The sequence below is a fragment of the Podarcis melisellensis genome (genome assembly GCF_964234715.1).
Source record: "Podarcis melisellensis genome assembly, chromosome: 2".
NCBI classification, from domain to species: Eukaryota; Metazoa; Chordata; class Lepidosauria; order Squamata; family Lacertidae; genus Podarcis; species Podarcis melisellensis.
This window is the reverse complement of record NC_138529.1, coordinates 10,379,795-10,407,687: the sequence shown is the minus strand read 5'-3', so window position 1 is coordinate 10,407,687 and position 27,893 is coordinate 10,379,795. Positions and strand designations below refer to the sequence as shown.

Here is a 27,893-nt window from a genome sequence, read left to right as displayed (position 1 = left end):
AGAAAACATCCAGTTACTTGAACGTGACCCTCCAATTTTTATCATGTTTGACTTTCAAACATCCCCTGAGATGTAGGTCAACACTATACTAGACCCATAAAGACGTGGAACTGAGGCTGAGGTTAAGTGAGTTGGTCTAATCCAGAGAGGTGGAGGCCATATCCTAAGCCATGGGTAGGCAAACTAAGGCCCACAGGCCGGATCAGGCCCAATTGCCTTCTGGATCCAGCCTGTGGACGGTCCAGGAATCACCACATGGATCGCCAGCATGCGTGTTCTTTCCCTCTCCCTTACATGGCGGCGACAGCGCTTCCTCCCTCCCTCCCTCCTCCTGGCTTCTCCCTGCCCTGTGGGAAAATGATTGCTTGTACATGAGCCCTGCCTAGAGGAGGAAGGGGGCGGGGCTTTGTTGATGGCAGCAGCAGCAGCAGCAGCAGCAGCAGCAGCAGCAGCAGCAGCAGCACTCGAGCGGCCGCCATTTTAAGCAGCCCCTCTCTGGAGCCCTTTCGTGCGCTGCTCATCGTCCCTTTGCTGCCACCGCCAGCCCCTGCGGCTCGCAAGACACAGGTAAGCAGCCACTGGGGCTCGTGGTGCTCTTGAATCATTTTTTCAAAATACAGTCCGGCCCCACACAAGGGACAGTGGACCGGCCCCCTGCTGAAAAAGTTTGCTGATTCCTGTCCTAAGCTTTCAAAGAAGGGCAAGTCATCACATTACCTACAAATTCGTCCCTGTTCCCCAGCTTTTACCCCTTAGGAAAATAATAATAATAAAGAGAAAAGGGTGGGGAAAATACCTTAACAAACCAATACTGCCCCATCTAGTCAGAATGCTTTTGCCCTCAGGCACTCCTGAGATCACACTAAGTCACTTTATAGCCACAGATTTTTATTTTAAGGTGAGGGAGCATAATTAACATTCACATAGGTAAGAAAAGAGTATCTGGCACATGTTCTTGGTTTTTTCAGTGGAACAGCACAGCTGGCGCCTAAAATGGGGAAACCGGTGCCACTCTGCACATCATATGAGAAGTAAGCGAGCCACTTCCCAAATTCAATATAGACACATACAGTGGTACCTCGGGTTAAGTACTTAATTCGTTCCGGAGGTCCGTTCTTAACCTGAAACTGTTCTTAACCTGAAGCACCACTTTAGCTAATCAGGGCTCCCGCTGCTGCCACGCCGCCGGAGCACGATTTCTGTTCTTATCCTGAAGCAAAGTTCTTAACCCGAGGTACTATTTCTGGGTTAGCAGAGTCTGTAACCTGAAGTGTATGTAACCTGAAGCGTCTGTAACCCGAGGTACCACTGTACTGCAAATTTGATTGAAGCAGCATTGGGGAGTGGGCGGACTGCTTAACCCCTTTCCATGCATGGTATTATTTCCCCCCCCTCCATCAAGATCATTATATGAAGACCTCTCACTCATGGGGGAAAGGATACAAGATCCACAGGTCTTTCCCTGCATGGACAAAAGCAGCTGGGAGGGGAGATTATTTCCCAACAGGGTAAGGGTTAAGTACTCCCCGCGTACTGCTACTGCTCTGATCAATTTCAAGACACCCCTCCAATGGCTGCATTAAAGTGAAATAAACACTGTGAGACACATCACACCCAGGTTGGCTCCCAGAAGCAGAGAGAGCCATTCATATCCACTGCATAACTCTTTCTTGCCTGATTGCAATTTTGTTATGTTTTATTGCTTGCAGAAAGTGTTGTATAAGTTCGCAGGAATTCCAAGCCTAAATCGCAACTGAGCCGTGAAGTTCACAGGGTGCCCTTGGGCAAGTTCACTGCCAAGCTCACCTACACCCAGGGACCGTTGTCAAGATAAAATTAGATATGGATACAGTGTAACCTGCCGTAAGCCCTTGGGATAGGGCAGGGATGATCTCTGAAGAAAATAACACGTTGCATGATTACACCATTCAAGAACGGTATTTGGCTGGAAGCAATTGCGAAAGTAGACTTTTTCAAAGTTCATCTAGCAGGGTAATTAATATATCTGTTCGTAAATCACAGAATTGTAGAGTTGGAGGGGAACCCAAGGGCCATCTAGTCCATCCCCGGCAGATTCCTGAAACATCGAATGGTACAGCTCAGATACACTGGCATCTATAACCCAAAGGGTGGAGGAACAGAGAATGCACAGCACTACAGGAACACTGGCAGAATTGTACTGTGAACAGTGCGAACCATGGAACAATTAAAGTGGGTGCAAACATAGGGCTGCTGTTTCTTTGGTGCTATGAATCTGTGCATGTTTCCTGTCTGCCGCTGTACAGCATCTACACATCTTCCCTGACTGTTACGCTTTACTGCTGAAATACCACGCTTCTTAAGCTCTCGCAAGCTCAGTCTTATAAATCTGGGGGAAACGAGAGTGCTTTTCTCAGTGAATATTGCATTCACTGCTATCGAGATTGCTGCGTGGAATGCAACTGTACGAGTGTCAAAGACATCTATAGGATATGTTTTGCGGTTCTTGCTTGTTGTTGCATTGCCTCTCCCAAAGAAGTTTCGAAACCCTGTTGGCTTGTGGGTGTTCCTTTTCAGTTTCAGTTCTTTAGTTCGTCTTGGGAAGTGAGTTGTCCTCTGCTTTGACAGGGTTGCTCTGCAGTAGCACATGCCTAAGCAGATTTTAAGAAAAGAAGGGGCAAGCAGTAGCATGGAAAGCTAGAGCTAATGCGGTGTGAACAGTGGGAGGCCAAGGACGGAGGAAAAGAAGCATTTCTTCACACTGTGCATATAGTTAAAAATACAGAATTAGCTCCCCCAGGAGGCAGCGATGGACTTAAAAGAGGTTTAGACAAATTCAAGGAGGAAAAAGCTCTCCATGGCTTTGTAATCCCTATAGGTAGGTAGTCATTGCTGGTTTGCAAATGGCGCTGAGGGGGGAAGATATGCTTGGCTGAGGCGGCATCCAGTATGTTCATAGTCGAAATGATGTTTGAACTGGGGATTTCCTGGCTGACGCTGTTATAAGAATTTCACTCAGATTTCTGTTGTAGACCACCTTTTCTATGATGTAGGCATGATGTATCTAGGGGGGTGGTCTTTGGACCACCCCCCTTCTGTGATGTATGCATGAGGTTTCTGGGGGTGGCTTGAGCTCCAGGGCAGGGAATTTCAAAATGTCTATACAGTGGTACCTCGGGTTACATGCACTTCAGGTTGCATACGCTTCAGGTTACAGACTCTGCTAACCCAGAAATAGTACCTCGGGTTAAGAACTTTGCTTCAGGAAGAGAACAGAAATCGTGCTCTGGCGGCACAGTGGCAGCTGGAGGCCCCATTAGCTAAAGTGGTGCTTCAGGTTAAGAACAGTTTCAGGTTAAGAACGGACCTCTGGAACAAATTAAGTATTTAACCCAAGGTACCACTGTATAAGGGGAGGCACACCTTTGTTCTGAGTCCTCCTCCACTCTCCTGCGTGTGAAGGGAGCACCCTGTTGCAACAGCATTAATAAAGATCAGGCTTACTAGCTGCTTTGCTTCTCAATATTCTCTGGTTGGCCTCTGTTGTTTTCTCCTACCAATGGAGAACCTACAAGGTTCTATAAGGGCTCTTGTGTACCCCATAAGGGAACAAGACCAGATTTTGTTTACAACAACAATGCTCTAAGCTTCTACACCAGCTCTCACATAAGTACGCGCCTTTGGCTGGGATGCTTCCTGCTCAACTAGTTGTGTGCTATAGCAGGAGGATAGGAAGCTCCGCCGCCCCAATTTCTCTTTGTGGCGTAAAACATAGCAGAAGAAAACAAAGGAAGTCTCAGTAAGAGTTCCTTAAGTAACTCACTTCCAAGAGCTCATTTTTGTGGGTGGCCACCACCCCTTTTATTGCTGTTTGCTATTGGTTGCTCTGTTTAGACCACCAGTAAGACCGTGCCAGTCCTCCCTGATTGCTGCCAGTCCAAACCATCATACCAGCAGGGTAGAAGTGGGTTTCATAGCATCTCCAGCGCAAGAGCAGCAAAGGCAGCGCAGAGAGACAAATACACCTCGCACTGTGCCCTGTTTTTACTCACTAAGGGCACAACTACAGGCTGAAATCACTGGTTTTCAACCAGTGTGCTGTGGTACCCTGGGGTGCCTTGAATGGTGATCAGGGGTGCTGTGATGGCCTGGGATTCAGACTTGGAGGCTGAACCTGAGGAATCCCAGCCTGCACAGGAGTCCCCGCCTCCAGAACCAGCTGAGCCAGGGCTGGGGCTTGAACCTGAAGGGTCCTCAGGTGCAGGCACCAGCTGAGTCTGCTCTGGCTCCTGAGGCGATGGAGGACCCGTTGCCTGCAGGTGCTCCACTCTCAGCCCCGTCAGGGGAGGCTGAGGTCCAGTAACCCTCCAGCCTCTCCTGCGCTGCAGAGGCTCAGGGCAGAGAGGCGGAGGGACTAAGTTCCTGCAGGAGGAGTGCTCGCCTCCAGGCCAGGAGAGGCGAGTCGCCTGTGGACTGGGGCAGCCCTATGCCTCGGGGCAGATAAAAGCCAGCCAGTCCCAAGTTGCGGGAGCAACGTTGTTGGTAGCCTGTTCCTGCCTACACCCTGTCCTGCCGGATCTCCTGACCTCACCAGACTCCCTGCCTTGGACCCAGCTTCAGCTTTGACGGACGGCATCAATACTGCTCCCTTGACCTTGGACTGGACTTGGACCTCGCCTCACGGAAACCCACGGGACCAGCACAGGTGCCATGGTCAACACCGGCCTCTGTCCCTCTTCCCTTCCAATTTTCTGTTCAGTGATGGCATCACTAGGTGAAGCTGATATCTGGATCTAGCATGAGATCCCTCCCAATCGGGCTAGACTTTCATTCTGAAATCAGGCTCCAAAAAGCGAGCTTCGAATTAGGTAACCGCTTGGTCTAGGCACTTTCCCAACATCGCCTCCCAAACATGTGGGATGGAATGGCATCCTCAACTGTGAGGTTACCTGTTGCAAGCGTGGGTGGGGCGTGTGCACCTTTATGGAAAGAGACTCGTTTTCATTGATGCCTCTTTTCCCACACCAACCCGAGGCGCACCTGGCGGAATTCTCACATCTAGAGGAGTACAGAAGATCCAAGGGAGCCCCACCTCTGATTAAATCAGGTCACCCTAACCTCACCCCAGATAATTAGTGGTATTACAGAAACAGCTATGCGATGTACACACTTGCCCAACTGTGGTTTTAGTTTACCCAATTAACTTATTGAGATGGAGCAGGGCTGGTAGTAGCCGTTAGGGCAATGCAGGCAGCTTCCTGGGGCAGCAGAATTCATTTTTTTTTAATGATATTTTATTAAGTTTTAAGAATAACAACAAACAGAAAAAGGAAAAAACACATACACAAAAAAACAGTTATAAAATACAAAAAAATACAGAAATTTAACTTAGAAAAAAAAGAAAAGAGAAAAAAAGAAAAAAGAAAAAGCACATTAAAAAAACACAAAAATCCCTCTTTTTAATTCCTCATCTTTGATTCACTTATTTTCCTGACTTCCTCACATCTCCCTTTTTTGTATCCCTTTTGAAAATTAGTTCAGCAAATTCATATCCAATTAATTTATCTATTATCAATCCAATCTTATTTTTTACCTTGTTGCTAGAACCCCTTCAGTTCATTTCAATGTCATTAACATTCAAAAATTTTACAATGTTTCTGTAGATAAATTTTAAATTTCCTCCAATCTTCTTCCACCAACTCTTCTCCCTGGTCTCGGATTCTGCCAGTCTGGGGCAGCAGAATTCAAGAGGTAATAAGGAAATGGATTGAGGAATACAGTTACTGCCCCCGTCAACCTGATGTTTGGGACAAAGGGTATGTCCCAACTTCACAGGTTTCCCAAATGGCCTCCATTCGCTTCTGGAGCAAGGGACAGCAATCAGGGGGGGAAACCCCATAAATAACAGAACATACTTATGCCTCCAAACACACATGACTTCGTGCAACAAGATGAGGGGGATAGTGAAATAATTTTTTTGCCTAGGGTAGCAAAAATAACTCCAGCCAGCCCTGTGGTAGGGACTGAGATATATTGGAAGCTGCCCAGGGCTTTGTGCAGTAGAAGACCGCCCTGAGTCATATTTGGCGCCTGGAACGCCACATCAAAATGCCCGGTTTATGTGCTGAAGTCTGCAAGATGCCCCGGGGGCACCTGAGGACGGGGAACAAACAACTGCTTCCTCTACACCTACCCTGCCCTGCGACATAGTTCTACCCCCAGCGCACAACACCATTTTGCCTCTTCCCCTCCTTCACACAGGGTTACAAAGCAAGTCACCCCGAAGCCAGAGTGGGTTGTGGGGTGTACATTATCTGGTTTTATGCATGCTTTCTCCAAAGCCCCAACTCTGCCCAGTGTGCTGCAATGGTTGTGTGTGTGTGGCCCAGTGGAGAAGCAGAGATCTGCTGTCGCTTAAGGTTCAGGTGGCGCCAGTGGCTTGGAATGCCTCCCATCACCTTCGGCTAGTGGCCCAGTTATGCCCCTGTCTGGAGAGTGACAGCCTAACCTCTGTTGTCTGTGCTCTGGTAGCCTCTAGCTTGGATTACTGCAACACGTTATACGTAGGGCTGCCTCTGAAGATGGTTAGGAAGCTTCAGCCGGTGCAGAATTCAGCAGCCAGGTTGCTCACTGAGCATACCACACTGATTCTGGCCTGACTGCACTGGCTGCCAATTAGTTTCCAAGCCCAATTTAAAGTGATGGTTTTGACCTATACAGCCTTAAACTGCTCAGGACCACAATAACTGAAGGACTGCATCTCCCCCATATAAACCACCTCTGACTCTGCATTCATCATCTGAGGCCCTTCTTCGTTTGCCTCCTCCATGTGAGGTCTGGAGGGTGGCAACACAGGCCTTCTCTGTAGTGGCCCCCCATCTGTATAATGCTCTCCCCAAGAAAGTTGGCCTACTGCCTTCACTATATATATTTTAGGTGCCAGACGAAAATGTTCCTTTTCAAGCAAGCCTTGGGCTGATGGATATTCTACAGCCTTTTAAATGTGTCTAGACAGCATCTTAAAAAGCAGAGACATCACCTTGCCAACAAAGGTCCGTATCGTTAAAGCTATGGTTTTCCCAGTAGTGATGTATGGAAGTGAGAGCTGGACCATAAAGAAGGCTGATAGCCGAAGGATTGATGCTTTTGAATTCTGGTGCTGGAGGAGACTCTTGAGAGTCCCATGGACTGCAAGAAGATCAAACCGATCCATTCAGAAGGAAATCAGCCCTGAGTGCTCACTGGAAGGACAGATCGTGGAGCTAAGGCTCCAATACTTTGGCCACCTCATGAGAAGAGAAGACTCCCTGGAGAAATCCATGATGTTGGGAAAGATGGAGGGCACAAGGAGAAGGGGACGACAGAGGACGAGATGGTTGGACAGTGTTCTTGAAGCTACCAGCATGAGTTTGACCAAACTGTGGGAGGCAGTGGAAGACAGAAGTGCCTGGCATGCTCTGGTCCATGGGGTCACGAAGAGTCAGACACGACTAAACGACTAAACAACAACAATAATGGCGGACAAACGTCAGCTCCCTTGGCCAGTAAAGCAAGATGAGTGCCGCAACCCCATAATCGTCTGCGACTGGACTTAACTGGCAGGGGTCCTTTACCTTTTTATGAGACGGGTGGAAGGGTCTGTTCTGCTGCTTTGTTTCACTTATTTACTTATTTTTATCCTGTATTTTTATTCTGTGAACAGTTCTGACATCTTATGAAGAAGGGCAGTATATATATACAACAAACAAACAAGCCCAGCTGGGATCTGCCCAGCAATGCTACTGCTGATGCAACTGCTATCCCACATCTACAGAATTTTGGTAGTGGCATCAGTACAGCACCAACCCATGGCTGCACTATTCCGGGTTTATACAATGCAAGCGAACTTGTTCCAAGAGCTGCAAGTGTTAACAGATCAACAGCTAACTAATACTGTAGAGCGTAGCCAATGCGATGTTATTGGACAGCAAATCCAATCGTACCTGACCACTGTCCATGCTGTCTGGGGCCCAATGGGAACTGGAAGTCCAGCAAAATCTGGAGGGCACCACATTGCCTGCCTCAATAGCAGGTCACAATCACTGAATACAATGGCAGATTACTGTTCATTAGCATCACCACTGTGTCAGTTAATCAACAGGCCTGACCACAAATAGAATCATAGAATCATAGAATCATAAACCTTTGCACTCCCGAAATGCCCAACCCCACACTGGCAAACCAATAAATGTGACCATGGCTTTTTCTTATAATTTGTTTTTATAATTTGCTTTTTCTTATAATCTCAAGTTGGTAGCCAACTTGCTCGTCCTGATGAAACGACTGTACTAAGGTTACCAAAATAATAATCACAACACCTGACACCCACTGGTGTTCCAAAATGCACTTGCTTTTTAAAACCTTGGTACTTCACAATGCTGATAAGTCCTGAACTTGTTTCTCTTCAAAGCCACGATTTTGATGTGTTACAGCAACAAGGAATATTTGAATCTCTCACATGAAGCTAGAATACAAGGGGTGCATTTGTTCACTTTCTATTTTATGAATTACTTAACTTAATTCAGCAATTTTGTTCACCCTCACTCACCTTCTCATTCAGGAACCCCTTACATGCTTCCAGGGAACTCTGGGAAATGCAGCCTTGGAAAAATGCTTAAACATGGGGAAAAAGGTAAAGGTAAAAGGGACCCCTGACCATTAGGTCCAGTCGTGGTCGACTCTGGGGTTGCGGTGCTCATCTTGCTTTATTGGCCAAGGGAGCATGACTAAGCTGCTTCTGGCAAACCAGAGCAGCACACGGAAATGCCGTTTACCTTCCCCCTGGAGCGGTACCTATTTATCTACTTGCACTTTGACATGCTTTCGAACTGCTAGGTTGGCAGGAGCAGGGACCGAGCAACAGGAGTTCACCCCATTGTGGGGATTCGAACTGCCGACCTTCTGATCGGCAAGTCCTAGGCTCTGTGGTTTAACCCACAGCGCCACCCGCGTCCCTAAACATGGGTAGTAGCAACACAACTACTCCCATAGTCTAAAAAGCCAACAAGGACAGCAGCCCTTTCTTTCACTGGAAAGTTGGAAAATAGTGGGGCCCAGGGTAAGGCGTATACTAGCTCCCCACCTCAAAGTTGGGGGACAGTTCAGACTTCTCTGTCCTGCAAGCCCTTGGGTTGGGCAATAGGTTCCAGAAGTACAATGCTGCTGTATGTCTTCTAGAAATGAAAGATGGTATATCATCATCATCAATAGGGCATCCACTTACAGGAAATGCAACCTGCTAAGGAAACAACAGGACTCCAAATTGCAGGTATGTTGATTTATATGCATTGGCGCAGAGGAGGAAGTCATGGCTATAATTTAAATAGAAATGCATCTCATAGTGCATTTCATAGTGGTAACCTGTCTGCCTCTTCAGTCTGCTGCAAAGGTGCTAATTAACTGCTGATGGGCCACTTGAAAGGTCCCTCCCTTGCTCTCAGATCTTTACACAGGACCTGGACCACAGGGCATCTTCGAATAAAGGACCTTCCTCTGCAAAATAGGGCACTTGCCCACAGGACGAGAACTAACCCTGAGCCTCATAGGCATTGCTTGGAGTCAAGGAGGAGGAAGAAACTTTGGATTTTGTTTTGTTTTAAATGTTTCTTTGTTGTTCCCACCCAGCCCCCTTCATCTGCAGCCTTCCAGGCCTCTCTCTCTCTTTTTATCAAACTTTACCATTTCAGATACTTTATTTGAGGGGGGGGGGAATGAGGAGTGAGGTGAGGTGGGGGGAATTTAGCTCCAGCACTCCTTTCCCCTTGGCCTCCTGGCTCCAGCTTGCGAACAAAGCCCCCATTTACTGCCTGAATATCACACTTATGTTTAAGGTATTTCCACCAGAAAAGAGAGAGACAGAAAAAAAAAATCCCAAACCTTTTTCCATGACCGAATTAGCTCACTTTTTTTTTATGGCTAGCAAGCTGAGGCCTGTCTCGCAGACGGCAGAGCAGGAAAGTCTGAGCAAGCCTTGCAGTTCCCCCACCACCCCACCCGCTTCGCACCCCCTCGTCCCCTTAGCTTTGGGAGGGGAGGGGGAAATTGCTGCACAGGCATCTGGCTTCACACACACACACACAGTTCCAATGGACCCGTTTTGTACAGGAAGGCAAGGAAAGGGAACAGGATGGATGAGTGACAAGCTGGGAAAGAAAGCCCTTGGACTTGCAGCACATGGAATAATATAGGAACACAATGGGATTCAGCAGCATTCAGGGGCTTGGGGGCCACTCGTGAAAATCCTGGCATCAACACTGGCAAAACCATTAAAATGCCCCAAGCCTACCCTGCATCAGATTCTGGAGCTCTTCAGCCTGGCATTTCTTCCCCGTCCATCCCAAGAGATTCAGTGGCTAGATAAGCCATCAGCAGCTCTCTTCCCTTCCAGCACCCAAGCTTAAATTGCTAGCTCAGCCTTTCATTCATGTCACATGTCTACCAAGACTCTTGCACCTGGCAATGTCCAGACCTACATTGAGGTTTGATTTCTCAAAGCAAGAGGTCTTGCAGTTCATGCCCACCTTCATGTCACACCCGTTGACCCCACATTTTGGGCTCAAGAAACCTGGCAGTTGGGAAGATGCACTCTGTGCATGTTCAGGGGCCCTTTCGTACTACATGATCAGGGGCTGATCAGGCACAAGGGATCAGATTAAAACTGCTCTCATACCGCTTCATCTTGCTGCTGTGCTGTGCTGCTTAGTTCAGCGCCTGCCCCTTCCTCAAGTCCCTGCAGCAGCCACAGACAGAGACACAGAGAAACTCCTTTCTCTGCTTCTGCTGCTACTGCTGCATTCAAAATTCTGGCCATTAAACAGTCAGGAGCAGTGAGGGCCAGACATGACTTTGGGAGAGTCTTCTCTTTTTAAAGTTAAAAGTTAGTCTTCCCTTACACACACACTCCCCTTACACACACACACACACACTTATGCACATCTCACTTGCACACGACCACGTTTATGCGGGTCGCAGTGAAATAAATAAACAAACAAACAAACAGACTGGCCTTCCCTAGCTCAGGGCTGCTGCCCAAGTGAGGGAAAGCAGCCTTTGTTTGACAAGTGGCACAGGGCAGGAAGCGCCTTCTCCCTGCCTCCACCGCATGCCCATGCCCCCATCCTGGCACCAATTTTGCTGAGGGTCTTTCTCGGCCTTTGCCCTCCGTGGCCAGCCGCCACTGCACAAACTAGCCCCTGCCCAGTAGTTAGGGGAAATGTGTGGATCCCTGTGGGCTTCGTTCCTTGGAGTCCTCACTTATTTCATGTCCATGTGATCTTATACCAGGGGTCAGCAACCTTTTTGAGCTGTGGGCTGATCCACTGTCCCTCAGACCATGTGGTGGGCCGGACTATATATTTTTTTTTGGGGGGGGGGGAATGAACGAATTCCTATGCCCCACAAATAACCCAGAGATGCATTTTAAATAAAAGCACACATTCTACTCATGTAAAAACACCAGGCAGGCCCTACAAATAACCCAGAGATGCATTTTAAATAAAAAGACACATTCTACTCGTGTAAAAACATGCTGATTCCTGGACCATCCGCAGGCAGAATTGAGAAGGCGATTGGGCCGCACCCATGGGCCTTAGGTTGCCTATCCCTGTTTTATACCATGTGGATACTTGGGTGAAAAGGAAAGCCCTTCTGCAAGGACTCCCCACCTACAAACTGGAACCACATCATGGCGAATGGCACTGGGGAAGGTCACCCTTTAGCCGTACAGTGGTACCTCAGGTTACATACGCTTCAGGTTACAGACTCCACTAACCCAGAAATAGTACCTCGGGTTAAGAACTTTGCTTCAGGATGAGAACAAAAATCGTGCTCTGGCAGCGTGGCGGCAGCGGGAGGCCCCATTAGCTAAAGTGGTGCTTCAGGTTAAGAACAGTTTCGGGTTAAGAACGGACCTCCGGAACGAATTAAATACTTAATCCGAGGTACCTCTGTATAAGGATTGGATACACCAAGCGCTTGTTGGGAGAAAATACACACACACACACACACACACAGTGGTACCTCGGGTTAAGTACTTAATTTGTTCTGGAGGTCTGGTACCTCGGGTTAAGAACTTAATTCATTCTGGAGGTCCGTTCTTAACCTGAAACTGTTCTTAACCTGATGACCACTTTAGCTAATGGGATCTCCTGCTGCCGCCGCCCCGCCAGAGCCTGATTTCTGTTCTCATCCTGAAGCAAAGTTCTTAACCTGAAGCGCTTAAGTCACTGGAAAGACAGAAGTTCAGATTGTGCTTCCACACCAGCTCCTCTTTCACACCAGGCGCGAGCCCAGAACGCTGTGGTGTGCGCAGGTGTGGCAAGCTCCATCCCTGCGCTGGGGTCAAATAAGGGATTTCACAGGGCGGGTAGGGCCAGCAGGGATACAAACTGGCTCACCTGGTATGGGTGGGTGAGTGCCGTTCCTCCTCCCTCAGGCGTGTGTCCAAGAGCAGGCACGGAAACAGGAGGTGCCAGTCCGGTGGCTTCGGCAGCCAGGAGGGTGGTGCCCGACGCCTTGAAGGGAGGTGAGGCTGTTTTGCTGATTATTCCCCAAGTCAGGATTTGCATGGCACCGCTTCAGAGGGCTTGGTTGCATCCGCCGGCCTCCTGCCCTCACTTCCCTGAAATGTTATCCTGGCAGAGGGGACTCCGCGCTGGCCAGCCCACTTTCGAAGTCCCTCCATCTTGGAACTCCCCTGTCTCTCCCTCTCTCACACGTCCTTGGAACCACCCAACACACAAAACTCCCTGCCACCGCCACCTCCTGTTTGGCTGGATTCGAACCAGAAATGTCAAAGCCCACACCCAATCCAACAGGCACACACACACACACACACACACACACCCCACCCCACTGCTTTTAGGACAGACTGACAATGCAGCATTCACATCGTCCTGTCAAGAGGTGTTGTGCTTATGGGCCCTGGGGGTGTTGTGGAGAGGTGAGTCAGGGCCAGGACACCAAGGAGAGAAGAGTGAGAGTTGGCGTGGGAAACCAGGCAAGACTGTGCGAGGGTGTGGGCCGCAAGGGGGAGAGAGGTGGGGCCGCAGCTGGATTCTAGAACAACCATCGCCTACATGGAGGAGGGAAAGAACCCAACCGCTTTATTTAGGTGGCGGTGGGGAGACTGAGACATGCTGCGAGCTTGCCAGGGGTACAAATCAGGGCACATCCTCTCTCTCTCTCTCCCACACACACACACACAGCCCTCTCTCACAAATACACACATATGTACATATCTCAGGGCAACAGCTAACTTCTCAAACTCTGTGCACTCTCTCACTTTGGCACAATATTTGGTTTCCTCATGTACAGTACATGACTGTTCTGCGCCCCCGCCCTCGGCTATAACACTGTGGTGCTCAGTTCATGCAACCAAGCAGTAGAGCGGGAGTGTTTCAATAACCAGAGGTGGTAGCAATGTTGTTGTTCTTGATTAGTCGTTTAGTCGTGTCCGACTCTTCGTGACCCCATGGACCAGAGCACGCCAGGCACTCCTGTCTTCCACTGCCTCCCGCAGTTTGGTCAAACTCACGCTGGTAGCTTCAAGAACACTGTCCAACCATCTTGTCCTTTGTCATCCCCTTCTCCTTGTGCCCTCCATCTTTCCCAACATCAGGGTCTTTTCCAGGGAGTCTTCTCTTCCCATGACGTGGCCAAAGCATTGGAGCCTCAGCTTCAGGATCTGTCCTTCCAGTGAGCACTCAGGGCTGATTTCTTTCAGAATGGACAGGTTTGATCTTCTTGCAGTCCATGGGACTCTCAAGAGTCTCCTCCAGCACCATAATTCAAAAGCATCAATTCTTCGGCGATCAACCTTCTTTATGATTCAGCTCTCACTTCCATACATCACTACCAAGGCACAAACAACATAAACCGGGGCAACTGCTACAGCCATCTTATCATCAGCCCTGGTGGTGAAGCCTGTGAAGAACTGTCTCCGCAACCATGTCTCTTGACCGCCATTGGGTGCACATGAAGAAACTCCCTTACACAGGAACCGGCAGAACTGTCTGAAATCATACTCTTTCAAAGAACAGCTTCTACCAGAGATCGTGATGCTTTGGAGGTGTGTCTGCATAATAGCTTTAAACCACTTCCATCCCCGTTTGAACAATCTGCCTCCCAGCCGAGGAAACTCGACAGCGGCAGTTCTTGCAGAAAGCGCTAGGAATCTCAAGCAAAGACTTCTTAGCACCCTCACACAATGACACTAACCGCAATTCTTTGGGGCCAGACTATGACGATTGCATCACTTTCAAAGCTGTCTAAACTTGTAGCACAGACCCCGATCCCTGCCATGCCAGATATCCACAGGCCCAACAGCAACTGCAGTGATCCCAGCACAGATCACTGCTAGCACAGACTTACCGGCAGAAGTAACTCAGGCGGGACGGCAACAACAAAAAGCCAGCGCAGGGAGGATGAAGACAGATATAACACATATGTACCGTATATAACTCACAACACAGTGCTCAGGTGCAGAGTGAAGCCACCTTCCTCATTGGCTTTGTAACCAAAATGACTAACGTGCTATTCAGAAAACTGAATGCCGGCTCAGCCAGTCATCTTTCCCCTCCACCCATCCTTCAAGCACACTGTTTATTTATTTTTAAAGTGTTGCATGAAGATTCATATATTTCTGTTCAAACTTCTCTCCCCACAATGACATTTTAAAAAGATTTCTTTTTTTCAGTGCAAAGCTGCTCCAAGGGTTTTTGGTAACATCATATCAACACTGCGTGCAGCCAGCTGCTGTTTCAAACTTGGAGAACCATTCCACTTTCAAGGTTCAGCTCTGGAGAGAAATATAACCCAAAATCAGAAGTTGGTTTCTGCCAATTGAGATCTGGCTCCCCCCCCCCCCCGCTTCTTTTTCTGGTCTTCTTGGCTACGTAGTCTGCAAGTTCCTTAGGACAACATCCCTGCAGGCACCTGGCAGCAGAACAGGAACCTATGATGATAATAATGGACTGACACAGCCAAAAGGATGACCTGCAGAAGTTAGGATTCAGAGCACTGATTGTTTTGATGCTTCGGGGTGCACCTAGAACAGGCATAGGCAAACTCGGCCCTCCAGATGTTTTGGAACTACAACTCCCATCATCCCTAGCTAACAGGAACAGTGGCCAGGGATGATGGGAGTTGTAGTCCCAAAAATATCTGGAGGGCTGAGTTTGCCTATGCCTGACCTAGAATGAAAAATTTCCCCACCTCAGAATTTTTCATGCTTTAAACTACAATAATGGAACATGGTATCAGGAAAAAGAAAGGGGTTGCATCCCCATTTCTCTGTCCCCCACGTGGACTGCGCAGCCCTTAATTCATCCTATCAACACAAGCTGTAGCTTGTGATCCAATAAATATACTCAAGTCCCATGTGGAAATGCCCTTAGGCTATGTAAAAAAAGGCAGCGCTCTCTCTAGGAAGAGATACCTTTTAATACAGGGGTTTAATGCTACAGTCACCTATTTGAACTGTGCCACCTGTGCTGATCTTCCTAGTCTGTTTGGATTAGCCGTATTCAGATTAGGTGTCAGCACAGACCCCTCTGCTCCTTGAGGATATCAGCTGTGCAGATTCAGCATACCTGACAACACCTCGCACACTCCTGCACCTGGAAGCACTTTTAGGAACATTAGGTTCCCGCAACAAGCAACGCAACTTGATTTTTCATCTGGTAGATTTGTATATGCTGAGTTGTCCACAAGACACATGTCCCAGGTGGATGCAGCTAGCTAGGAGCACCAGTTCACTCTTCGGATATTTTTCAAGGTGCGCTGTGTGTCTCACTGCTTTACAGAAGCTTGACCCATTCATGAAACACACAGAAAATGTCAGCTCATTCACTGAAAAAGAAAGAACTGCCTGTATTATGGTCCTAAATCCGAGATGAAAAACTGCTCTGTTTCTCTGTCCGCTTCCCTGACAAATGTTGGATCTCATGCCTCCTGTTTTGCTTTCGAGCTTTCCATTTATCCCATAGAATCATAGAATCATAGAGTTGGAAGAGACTACAAGGGCCATCGAGTCCAACCCCCTGCCAAGCAGGAAACACCATCAGAGCACTCCTGACATATGGTTGTCAAGCCTCTGCTTAAAGACCTCCAAAGAAGGAGTCTCCACCACACACCTTGGCAGCAAATTCCACTGTCGAACAGCTCTTACTGTCAGGAAGTTCTTCCTAATGTTTAGGTGGAATCTTCTTTCTTGTAGTTTGGATCCATTGCTCCGTGTCCGCTTCTCTGGAGCAGCAGAAAACAACCCTTCTCCCTCCTCTATGTGACATCCTTTTATATATTTTATATATCCCACCCTTCCCTTGACAAAGTAGCCAAGTATCTGCAGCTTGTCCAAACTTGCAACATACCACATGACAGAGTTTTTCCTCTCTCTGCACCAAGCCGTTGCCCACCACCGACCCGAAGTATGTCCTTGGCTGTACCACACAAACTATGGCCATTTCTCCCCACAGCCCGCCAAAACGATTCATGTACACAGGGGCTGTACTGTGTCTGTGCATGGTAGCTGTGCCCTTCCAGCTTCCTAAGCCTAGGGCTGCAGCAGATGAATGCTACATACACACATGCATGCAAACAACAGGGAACTCCAGCGCTATGGACATGAGCACAACTTTATTTTCCAAAGTCCATTGTCCACATGGGTTTTTTTTTATCTTTTCAGATGGGTGTTCAAGGGTTGAGCCAACATTTCCTTTCTCTCTGTTTCTGACCTGCAGCTCATGAGCTCACAGCCTAGTTGTCCTTCAAGGTTAAGACTAGACATTGTTGGTGTGGATCAGATTTAATAATGACCCCTGGGATAAGGACTGTGGGTAGTATAACACACCATTTAATAACTTCTTTGCTTACCAGAACTATTCTCAACATTCAGCAGGGCGTCTCTAGGGTCTAACTTCTGCTATGCCCTAACACAAGTTGGATATGGTAGCAGGTTCCATATCTCAGGATTATATCCCAACCTAGCAAGGCAGGTATTTCCATTACTCAAACCTAAGCAGGCAGACACTGAGTATATCACTTAGTGGTCAACTCAAACCCACCACAGCCTTGAGGAGCATAGCAAGAACATGTTAATCCTTTGGACAGCACACTCCTGCTTCTTCCATTAGTCCTCGGTTCCTTTGTCAATGGTGCAAGAGAGACAATAGATTTATGAAGCAACAGAGGGATGGTGAATCGTTTGTGCCAGGACAATGATATTCTCCCCTGTTTCCTACTGACACCACCTGCCCCTGCTTTTGTTCATAAAAAGGGCGGGGTGGAACTACAAAAACCACTTCGCTGCATTGTTTTCTAGGAAGCAAATCATGCTTCTGGGAAGATCCACATGAATCTCACTGCTTTCAGGCTCCCCAACACTAAAAAGGTGACATCTTTCTAATACAACTTCTCAATCAGTGGGGCAGGGCGTGCCAACTCATTTGCAGATAGGGGAAACTGTGGAGGGCACCATGCAGCAACGATACACATGCTCTCCCATCCACCAGGAATTAGGCTTGGAAAAGGGGTTTTTTTTTTTACTTTTTCTCAAGTTATTGGCGGGAGGGTTTTGATCTTTATGGGGAGCGCAAGTCAGAAGGCAAGAGATAACCTTCCTTCCACCCTCCTCTTGAAGCCAGTGGAAGGTCTCTTTCAAGCCTAATTTCAGCAAGGGGCAACCAGACCCTATTATGGGTGATAGGGAAGGTCCCTGTGGGCACATGCACACCAACAGGTGTCACACTATCTATGAGCAAGGGGACCTAAGAGACCAGACCAAATATCCTGACTCATCCTTCTAATGTGCCACCTCTACTGAAAAAAGAGGGAACCTGAAGTTAGCTTGTGTCCACACTCCTGTTTGCTGGGCACTTAACTGCATTCCCAGTGCTGAGTTTTTAATCTGAATTCACACAGCATTATCCAAAATACATGCGTGTCCTGTACTGTGTTATAGGATACTAGTGTTTGGTGTGTTGTTTCTCAAACCAGCCTCACACCAGTGGGAGTCCTTAAGCCTTTCCTAATTAGTCTCTAGCCAAGGTGTGAACACCCTTAGAATGCTGCTATGAAAAGAAAACAGATTCTGCTTGCTACCCCATTCAGCACCTTGGGAAGGGAAGATCTCAATCAACCTTATTTTGGCCAGCAACCTTTTTTTTAAACTAGCTGTTTTCCTCCCCTTTCGGGCCAGCATGAGAAGCTGTTAAGATATATTTTTAAAGCCAAAAGAACAGCAAGGGAAAGGGGGCCAGGGAATGGACAGGGATAGGCAGAGAAGCCTGAGCTAAGGAAACCCGAATTCAGCAAGCAGAATTATTCAAATTAAGTACATCTGCATGCATTGCTTACTTTGCATGGAGTCCAAATAGAAGCCCAGGAGAGGGAGCAGTAAAGTATGGGAGGGAGAGGACTGTAGGGAGAAACAATGCCCTACTTTTGGACCACCATCGCTCCTCTAGTTTCCACCTTCCTTGGATGATGCTCACACATTTCCACTCTCTATAATCTCAAAGGCTAGAAATTTGTGTGTATATAGATATCACTTCAAGGCTTTTTATTACAATCAAATGGTATATAAATCTTTCTTTCTGAATCAAAGCTAGTATCTATATCTGTATTCCATGGAATGTCCAATTCTTTGCAAACACAGCAAGCTTTTTGACACACTGCATACACACAATGCTAGTGTGATGGTAAAGGTAAAGGGACCCCTGATCATTACGTCCAGTCATGACCGACTCTGGGGTTGCGGCACTCATCTCACTTTATTGGCCGAGGGAGCTGGCATACAGCTTCTGGGTCATGTGGCCAGCATGACTAAGCCGCTTCTGGCGAACCAGAGCAGCACACGGAAACACCGTTTACCTTCCCGCTGGAGCGGTACCTATTTATCTACTTGCACTTTGACGTGTTTTCGAACTGATAGGTTGGCAGGAGCATGGACCGAGCAACAGGAGCTCACCCCTTCGCAAGGATTCGAACCGCCGACCTTCTGATTGGCAAGTCTTGGCTCTGTGGTTTAACCCACAGCGCCACCCGCGTCCCTTTAGTGTGATAGTACCCAGTAAGATTTTTTTTAAAAAAGTGATGAGCCTTTGGAAGAAGGTATTTATTTTCCATGAGAGCCATGATTTGCCATAGCCTGGGTCTACGAACACTTACAGTCAATTTAAAGCAACACCCCCAACACACATCATCATGGGAGCTGCAGTTTACCACTCACAGTTCCTAACACCCTTTACAAACTAGAGTTCCCAGGATTCTTTGGGGGGGGGACACCGTGTACTTCGAAATGTATGGTGTGCAGGCAGTCTCCAGCTTGTAGCCACCCCATGGCTACTCTTCTATATAGTCTTTAATAGAGACATCTCAACATACAGTGGTACCTCAGGTTAAGAACTTAATTCGTTCTGGAGGTCTGTTCTTAACCTGAAACTGTTCTTAACCTGAAGCACCACTTTAGCTAATGGGGTCTGCTGCTGCCGCACCGCCGGAGCGCAATTTCTGTTCTCATCCTGAAGCAAAGTTCTTAACCCAAGATAGTATTTCTGGGTTAGCGGAGTCTGTAACCTGAAGCGTATGTAACCCGAGGTACCACTGTACCTCCAAGACAAAGCATCACACCCACTTTTGCGAAGTAGGTCAGTGCTATCCCCATAGGGCAAGTGCAGAAACAAGAGGCCCATATGACTCACATGGGGAGGCAGGAGGCTGGACAAAATCCAGAAATCCCCGATTCCTTACCTAGCCTCTGGAAACGCAATCCTTAGCCAGCGTTCTGCTGACCCGTGGAGAAAGAAAAGAAGTCCTGCTGCTCACAGACACTTCCAAGGAGGGGAGTTCACACCCTGGTAAGAAAGGCTCGTTACCGCCTGCTATCGAACCCTCTGGCCAGGGTATGGGCACTTTATTAGTGCAGGGGGCCTCATCAGGATTTTACAAGCCAAGAGTCACAATTAAAGAAGCATTATTTCCATTCCGCATTCTTTTCATCATCTCATTTTTTTTTCACATGACAAAGCTACAGCTGTTAGACACTTATTTCAAGAGGAGTTGATTTCAAAACGTGCTCCAGAAAACCCCGCAGTTCTTTGGAAGTGCACCAGACGTTTCTCAAGAAGAAGGTCAGCGTTGGCACACAAGGGTCCTTGAATGGCAGCTCACCCACCATTACCAATCTCCTCCTGGAATGTGCAGGGGGAGAACTGTGTTCTGGGGCTCATATGGGGCTACAGCAAAGCAAAAGAGACCCAAATGATGCCCTGTATGAACGGGGATCATACTCTAGGTCAGGAATGGAGAACCTCCAACTCCCATCAGCCCCAGCCAGCATGGCCAGTGGTCAGAGATGATGGGCGCTGTAGTCCTGCAACATCTGGAGAGCTGCAGGTTGCCCGGCCCTGCTCCAGTACATGTTTTCAAACATGGTCTTCAGCCACAATGTGTTGACCAAAACATGCCTCATCTCACATCAGCTCAAGACACAGCAGTGTGTCTCAATTCCAATTCTCTAGAACAGAGATGAGGAACCTGTGGCTCATCGAACATTGGTGGACGTCTAAATCCCACCACCCCGACTATTGGCAAGGTTAGCCATCCTTGCCTTACAACATTTACCAGAATCCTCTGCATTCTGTATAAGTTTTACTGGACTGAATTCTGGCTGTTTATCAGACATTCTCAATAAATTCTGGTAACTTATTTCTACAACTACGACTGCCACAGTGATTACTACTATTTAGCATGCCTGCAGCCTGCTGCATGTTGCACAGAACACACACACACACAAAGTGAAGGAACACTGTCTTCACTCAGAGTTGACACTAAAACTCTGGACACCTAAGAGCAGATTGAACAAAATTGCAGCTTCTGCTCACAGCAAATGATTCAGATGACAAGGGAAAGGAGTCTCCTGGAACACTGGGAAAAAACAACAACAACAGCCACCGTAAGAAAGCAAACGGTAACTATCAACCCTTAGCAGAATGGTGGGGAACCTGGTGGCCTTCCACATGTCGCTGAACTACAATTCTCATACTCCGTGATTGTGACCAGTGGTGGCTAGGGTTGGAGGGCCACAGGTTGCAAACCCCTGAATCAGAGGGACAGAACTAGAGCAGGGGGAGGCGGGAAGAAGTAAGGTTTGGGAAAGGAGTGCCAGGAGTGGGGGAAGATTAGATCAGCATGGTCATGAGGACTTGAAACATCTTTTAAATAAAATAAACTCTAATGAGAACCACACAAAAGTGTGTTGGGGCAATATGCAGCCCCTGCTCACTGTTTTCACATCATGTGATCAATCCCTTTAAAAGAAAAGCAGTACTGACACACCTGCAGCCAAGCTGAAGTGACTAGACAGGGGACAGATTAGGCAAAAGACTCAGACAGAAAACCTGGGTTCCAAGATGCACTCAGCCATGAAGCTCATCTGACTACCTTCAGTATCCCTCAGCCTAATCTAGGCTGCTGTGAGGATAACATGGCCAGGAATGCACCAAATATGCTGCCCTGAGCTAAGTGATGTCATAAAGGTAGGAGAAATTGCTCTGTTATGTGAGTTGTTCCCATGGCAGGCCACAGAGTAATAGGCACATCATGAACAGAACGAGATCTGCAGTCAGATCAACCTTGCAAATGACGTCCTCAGAAGTTACTAGCCCACCCAGCCAGAGGGTCCTTTACAGCACAAACAAGACAAGACAAGACAAACCCAACACCTTGTAATGCTTCCCTGCATGGATCGCCTAGACACAGTTTGCTACTCACCACAGGCAACCAGTCAAGAAGCTATTTACAAACCTGAATTTAATTGCACCTCTTTAACCGTTTATTTTTGGACAAATGTTCTGGCTAATGACTAAGGTCAAGGAAGTGTTCCATTCCACAGAACCAAAAGCAACCGCAGTTGGGATTCAAGAAGAGTCCATCATTGCTAAGATGTCTCATTGCTGGGTCTTGGAAGTGAACCCAAATCCAGTTCCTTAGAGACGGGAAGACACTACTAGCCCATCTCCAGTCCAAGGTGAATTCTTGCCCATTTTTGCCCAAGCTAATAAGTAGGGAGACGGTAGTCTCATTTTATGACCAAGGAGACACCTGATGGGAAGGGGAATCAGTTTTCCTTTCCATACAGTATTTCCATCTGCACAACCTGGAGAATCTAGACCTTGCTCTCCTTGAACAATACGTCAATTTAGCTGCACACCTGCCAGCCTTTCCTCCTCCATGTTTACAGCAGGGAGAATAGTCCCACCCTGCCACAATCAGCAGAAGATGCCCAGGTGCATTGCAAGCTTGGGAAGAAGAAGAGGAGAGATACAATGGGAATTGAATGGAGCAATCCCCAAATTTTCCTTTAGGGGGTGCTCACTTAAAAGAGCCAAACTGTACCTGGGTTCCATTTTTCCACTAAAAGCTTCACATACATAAGTTAATATGTAAATCTACAAGAACAGCCCAAGAGAGAGAGAGTGGGAGAGATTTCAAGGTCTGTGTGGGGTAACATACAGATAACCTGACGCCTATTTTTGGAATCCTATAAGGTCACCATGTACTTGACTGAGGGTCACACATCTGGGCCTTAGAATGAGCTCCATTGCTATGCTGGCGCCTAGAGAAGCTCACCAAGGTAACAAGAGTCCTTGCCTGCTCAATAGACCAAGAACAGGGACAGAGACATGTTAGTCATGGCTATCGCCAGTCCAGCCCAAGCCAACAGGCAACACGAGGTGGCTCTTTGAACACACAACAAGTTGTTGTACACAGAACAAAAGTGAGGGAGAGACTGTGGTTTAGGGCAACAGCTACATATGGATGGATGTGTGGATTTCAACAGAGGTCTCTGTATGGGAGGAAAATTTGGGAATCAAAAAGGAAATGAATGGACAGGACGTTTTGTGATATGGCAGCTACAGGGTGGATTTATGGATGTCGAAAGAAGGCTTCCTTGCTCTGTTCCTGGCATAAACCAGGAATCGGTCAAGGAACAACTGTGGGATCCATAGCTGTCAACCTCCCCTTTTTTTGCAGGAAATTCCCTTATTCCAGCGTAGTTTCCAGCTGCTTCCCGCTGCTATCCTGGATTGTTAGATATCCCGTAGACTGTCCCCAGGACAGGTGAGGCTGCTGATCCCTTATTTCCAAATCTGAAAGTTGACAGCTATGGTGGGATCTGAACCATCTCCCCTCCCCCCCCCGCAATAGTTAATTAATGAATTAATTGAATGGCAATGGGTGCCAAGATGGCGGCATTGCTTACCTGGGAAGGCCACACACCCAACACAGAACTGAGCACTGGTAAGTCATGTGGCTATTATTTTTTGGGGGGGTATTATCCAAAGCACCCCGGAACTTCACAAGGAGTCTCCAGAAGGCAGCCTTCGATCAGCCCCGTCTTCCTCTGATGGCTCAGACGTCTGGAGACCCATCGCCCTTCCGCTCCACCCACTGCCCGGCTTTCCCCGCCAAAACAGAGATGGAACCTTCTTCCCTCAGAAGAACCTCATGCCCTCCTTGCTGGGATTGAAGCAGCTCTCCCTCAGGAGCGCCGTGGGCAGCCGAAGGCAAGGCGGCTCGGCGCCCCCCCCCCCGCTTCCGCCTGCCCCCCTGCGCCATATGCCGGCCAGGTTCAGACGACGCGGGTTCGAGCAGCAGCAGAGATGCTCAAGGAGCAGGGGAGCAGGAAGGAGGCAGGTTCAAAAGAGCAACGGCGCCTCTCCGTCGGCGCGCGCAAAAACCCAGCCCGGGGTTTGCCCACCCTGCGCCCTCTTGACACAGCCGTGTCCGTGGCTGAGGGCGCCTTCTCACGATCAGAGGTCAGGAGCACAACACCCCGGGAGAAGACAGCCCTCGAAGCCCTAAGCGGGATCACAGGAGAGCGACCACTGAAGGCCACCAAGTGGAGCCGGCTCACGCGCGCAGAGATGCCCTTGCACGCACTCCGCCCCGCTCACACGTGCACCGGCCCCAATGCCACACTCCACTCCATTCGGGCGCTCGGCAGCCGCTCGCCTCGCACGTGGGGCCGCCGAGCAGTCGCCAAGGTCTGTCGGCTCAAGAGACACCCGCTCTCCTCTCCCTCCCTCCATACACACGTGCGCGCGCTCCAACAGCCCGATCCCCCCACCCGCAGCGCCACGCGAAAAGTTCGTTTCAAACAGCAGACTTCAAGGCCTCGGGAAGTCAAAAAGGAAAAGTCAGCAGATACGTGTCGAAAACCCCACTGCCCCCCCCCCCGCGCGCCACAAAAAAGCCGGCGCAGTGGCGAGGAAAGTAAATCCAGATGCAGAACTCGCCATCTGACCTCTCACGCCTTCTGTCCAGGCCCCGCGTGCTGCCCACTCACCTGGTCGTCTGAGTGGGCTCGACACGCAGAGACAACACCTGGAGCCGGGGGAACTTTCCACGTCCCGTCTCTCTCTCCCTGCTGTTCCTGAGCGAGTGTGAGCCTCCCTCTCGCTGAGAATCACTCTCTCTCTCTCTCTCTCTTCTTTTTTTTTTTAACGTTCACTAAGAAATCATTATACTCGGCTATTCATAACCCCAGCAGATCATGTGACACAGCCCTGAAAATATACAGCACATTTTTTCAAAAACCACAGAATGACTTCAGGCGAAGACACGGAAAATATTTTCTCTCTCCTCCTCCTCTCGCTGCTGCTGCTGCCGCTCCCCCCTGCGCCCAGGCGTCTGTCAGCTTGTCAAAAGGACTTGACATCAGGACTGTGTCGGTGGCACAGAGCGGAGCGCTTTCCTCCATCAAGAGAGGGAGGAAAGGATGCATCCTGAGTCTGGACCTCACCTACAGAGGGACAGACAGACAAACACACTTGTTTTCCTTGTGATTTTTTTTAATATAAAAAAACCAGGAAGGAGAGACCAGTCCACCAACTCTGGATTAGCACTTCTGCTGCCACAACCATAAACTAGTGCTCTGCGTTTAGGAGAGAGTTTGGGGCCATTTCAGAGTCTCCAAGGCATGAACCAGGTGCAGTTTTTAAACTGTGTGGCAGGGAAAGATGACGTCCCTCTGAAGTTTAGCAGAAGTTTCTCTGAGAAAATCAGAAACGAGTGCTTGCTGCCTGCTAGTGATTTCTCTCTCTGTCTGTCTTGCAAACCTATATGCGCATCTACTGAGAGGGGTCAGCAAATGTTTTCATCAGGGGGCCGGTCCACTGTCCCTCAGACCTTGTGGGGGGCCAGACTATATTTGGGGGGGGGGTGAACCAATTCCTATGCCCCACAAATAACCCAGAGGTGCATTTTAAATAAAAGCACACATTCTACTCATGTAAAAACACCAGGCAGGCCCCACAAATAACCCAGAGGTGCATGTTAAATAAAAGGGCACATTCTACTCATGTAAAAACATGCTGATTCCCAGACCGTCTGTGGGCAGGATTGAGAAGGCGATTGGGCCGCATCCAGCCCCCGGGCCTTAGGTTGCTTACCCATGGAGGAATGTCAAGGGTCTGAGTGTGGTCCAGGGGACCTGAGCCCCAGGTCTTTTGCACAAGGGCTGTGTACACACCATACACTGAAAGCACATTTCACACATACCCCAAATAAGCCTGGGAACTGTATCTTATCCCCAACAGAGCTAAGATTCCCAGCACCTTAAACTGTGGTTCCCAAGAGTTGAGAATCACCTTCTCTCACTCTCTCATTCCCCCTATCTCACTCAGATGTGCTGTTTGTAAGCAGCCCAGGTCCAATTTTTCCTGCCCCTTTCCCTCCCTTTTCAAAAAGACTTGCTTACAGGGAAGCTGGGCCCACAATAGTGCTGGTGAGGCATCTATACATATAAATTAGTATATGTACATGGATCTGTGCCCAGAGTCCTTGTAGCTAGCAGTGCTGTCTGTCCCGGCAAGACTGCTTTATGATGCAATGTCACTTTGCATGGGTTGATGGTAAAGTATAAGAACATAAGCAACTTGCTCCGGCAGTGACCAATCTGGATGTCCATGGAAAGCCTGCAGGAAGAACCTGAGCTCAAAAACACTCTTCCCACCTGTGATTCCCAGCAAGTCGGAAGAGGTCTAGTCGGTGACCTGGGTGAAATGGGTGTGTGCTGTAGAACGTATCCCAGAAAACTCTGCAATCCCTGGCAGCCTCTCAGGGCTTCCTTAGTTTGCAAGCCAATGTGGAAATGGTTAGAATATAGGAAGCTGCCTTGCAGATTGTGGCTCCCAGCCAGTGGTGTAGCATGGGGGGTGCAGGGGGGGCCGGCTGCACCGGGCGCAACATCTGGGGGGGAGCGCTCGCAGCTCTCTGCCCCTACCTGGCTCACTCACTCTCTCTCACTGCAGTGCTGGCTGTGCAAATCCGATCCGAGCCGCCGGGTCACCGCCCACTGTGGAGGGGGTGGGTGCCAGGCGTGTGGTGTGGAGAGAGAGCAAGGGACTATCTGGGGGAGGGACAGTGCAGCGGCCGCCCAGCGCAGCGCTGAGCGCGGGAGAGAACCGCACCACACCAGACCAGGGGGCAGCAAGAAGAAGATGGCAGCAGTGGCAGGTTAGGGGTTAGGGGGCGCAAATTACTTGCCTTGCCCCGGGTGCTGACAACCCACGCTACGCCACTGCTCCCATCCTATTTAGCTCAACGGCCGGGGCTCTCCCACATTCCAGACCGGGGAACTTGGGACCATAGATATCACGGAATCGTAGAGTTGGAAGAGACCCTAAGGACCATCTAGTGCCCCTGCAATGCAGGAATATGCAGCTGTTCCATATGGGGATCGAACCTGCAACCTTGGTGTTATCGGCACCATGCTCTAGCCAACTGAGCTATCCTTTTACTAGCTGTTCAAGCCCTTCCCTCAAGGTAGAAAGTTTGGAAACTACTGTGCCACATCAACTGTACATCAAGTTGAAGGCCAAGCAACCCGACATTATGTTTGCCAGGATGGCTATTATTTATGTCATCCACCACTTGCACGGTGCAATTTGCCAGGAATCACCAACGCCACAAAGCCACCGCTCCTCACCACCTTTGCCTCTGTGCTAAACTCGCACCAACTTTTGGGGCAGGAGAAACATGCTAAATTCTGACCATGATAGATAAAGATTTTAAGTCAGGGGTCAGCAAACTTTTGCAGCAGGGGGCTGGTCCACTGTCCCTCAGACCTTGTGGGAGGCCGGACTGAATTCCTATGCCCCACAAATAACCCAGAGATGCATTTTAAACAAAAGCACACATTCTGCTCATGTAAAAACACCAGGCAGGCCCCACAAATAACCCAGAGATGCATTTTAAACAAAAGCACACATTCTGCTCATGTAAAAACACCAGGCAGGCCCCACAAATAACCCAGAGATGCATTTTAAATAAAAGGACACATTCTACTCATGTAAAAACACGCTGATTCCCAGACTGTCCGCGGGCTGGATTTAGAAGGCAATTGGGCTGGATCCGGTCCCCGGGCCTTAGTTTGCCTACCCATGGTTTAAGTAGCCATCTACTGGTCTTGGCAAGGGAGCATGCAAGCCTCTTCTCTTTGTGAACAACACAGCCTCCAATCATGACTGGATATGATATGAGAGACTACAGTTGGGGGGTGGGTAGTGCCCTATATTCTCTCCAGCTCATAAGCACCGGTGACTCTTTTGGCCTCACCCGCTGTTTTTCAAGTCAGATTTGCCAGTTGTTGTGCACACCAAAAAGGGGACAGGGATGTCCTCACCCAATGTTCTTTACATGTCTGGTGTTCTCACCCCGCAACCTCCCCCAAACTCCTATTTGCAAAGATGTCAGCTGCGCATGTGCTGTCATCCAAGCATGTGCAATGGCCGTCTCGAATGTGCACACCTCAGCTTAACTGTGATGGGAATGTGGATGAAATTTCCCTCTCGAATGGAAGCTGGTTTGAC

General features: G+C 48.7%; 1 protein-coding gene and 1 long non-coding RNA gene across 3 annotated transcripts in view; one reads left to right on the top strand and one right to left on the bottom strand.

Annotated features, from left to right (window-relative positions):
- The window catches only part of RARG (retinoic acid receptor gamma), a 120,260-nt gene extending 95,577 nt beyond the window's left edge, over positions 1–24,683 (bottom strand). Inside the window, exon 1 of one of the 2 annotated variants that reach the window (XM_081898817.1) lies at positions 24,368–24,683. The gene's annotated coding sequence lies outside the window, so the exon portion shown is untranslated. Of the gene's footprint in view, positions 1–14,388; positions 14,510–24,367 lie in introns of those variants that run through there. The other variant, XM_081898818.1, reaches the window with a different exon arrangement.
- The window catches only part of LOC309363080, a 106,005-nt gene continuing 82,542 nt past the window's right edge, over positions 4,431–27,893 (top strand). The window contains exon 1 of the long non-coding RNA XR_014165228.1: positions 4,431–4,493. This is a non-coding gene — a long non-coding RNA (uncharacterized lncRNA). The remainder of the gene's footprint in view (positions 4,494–27,893) is intronic.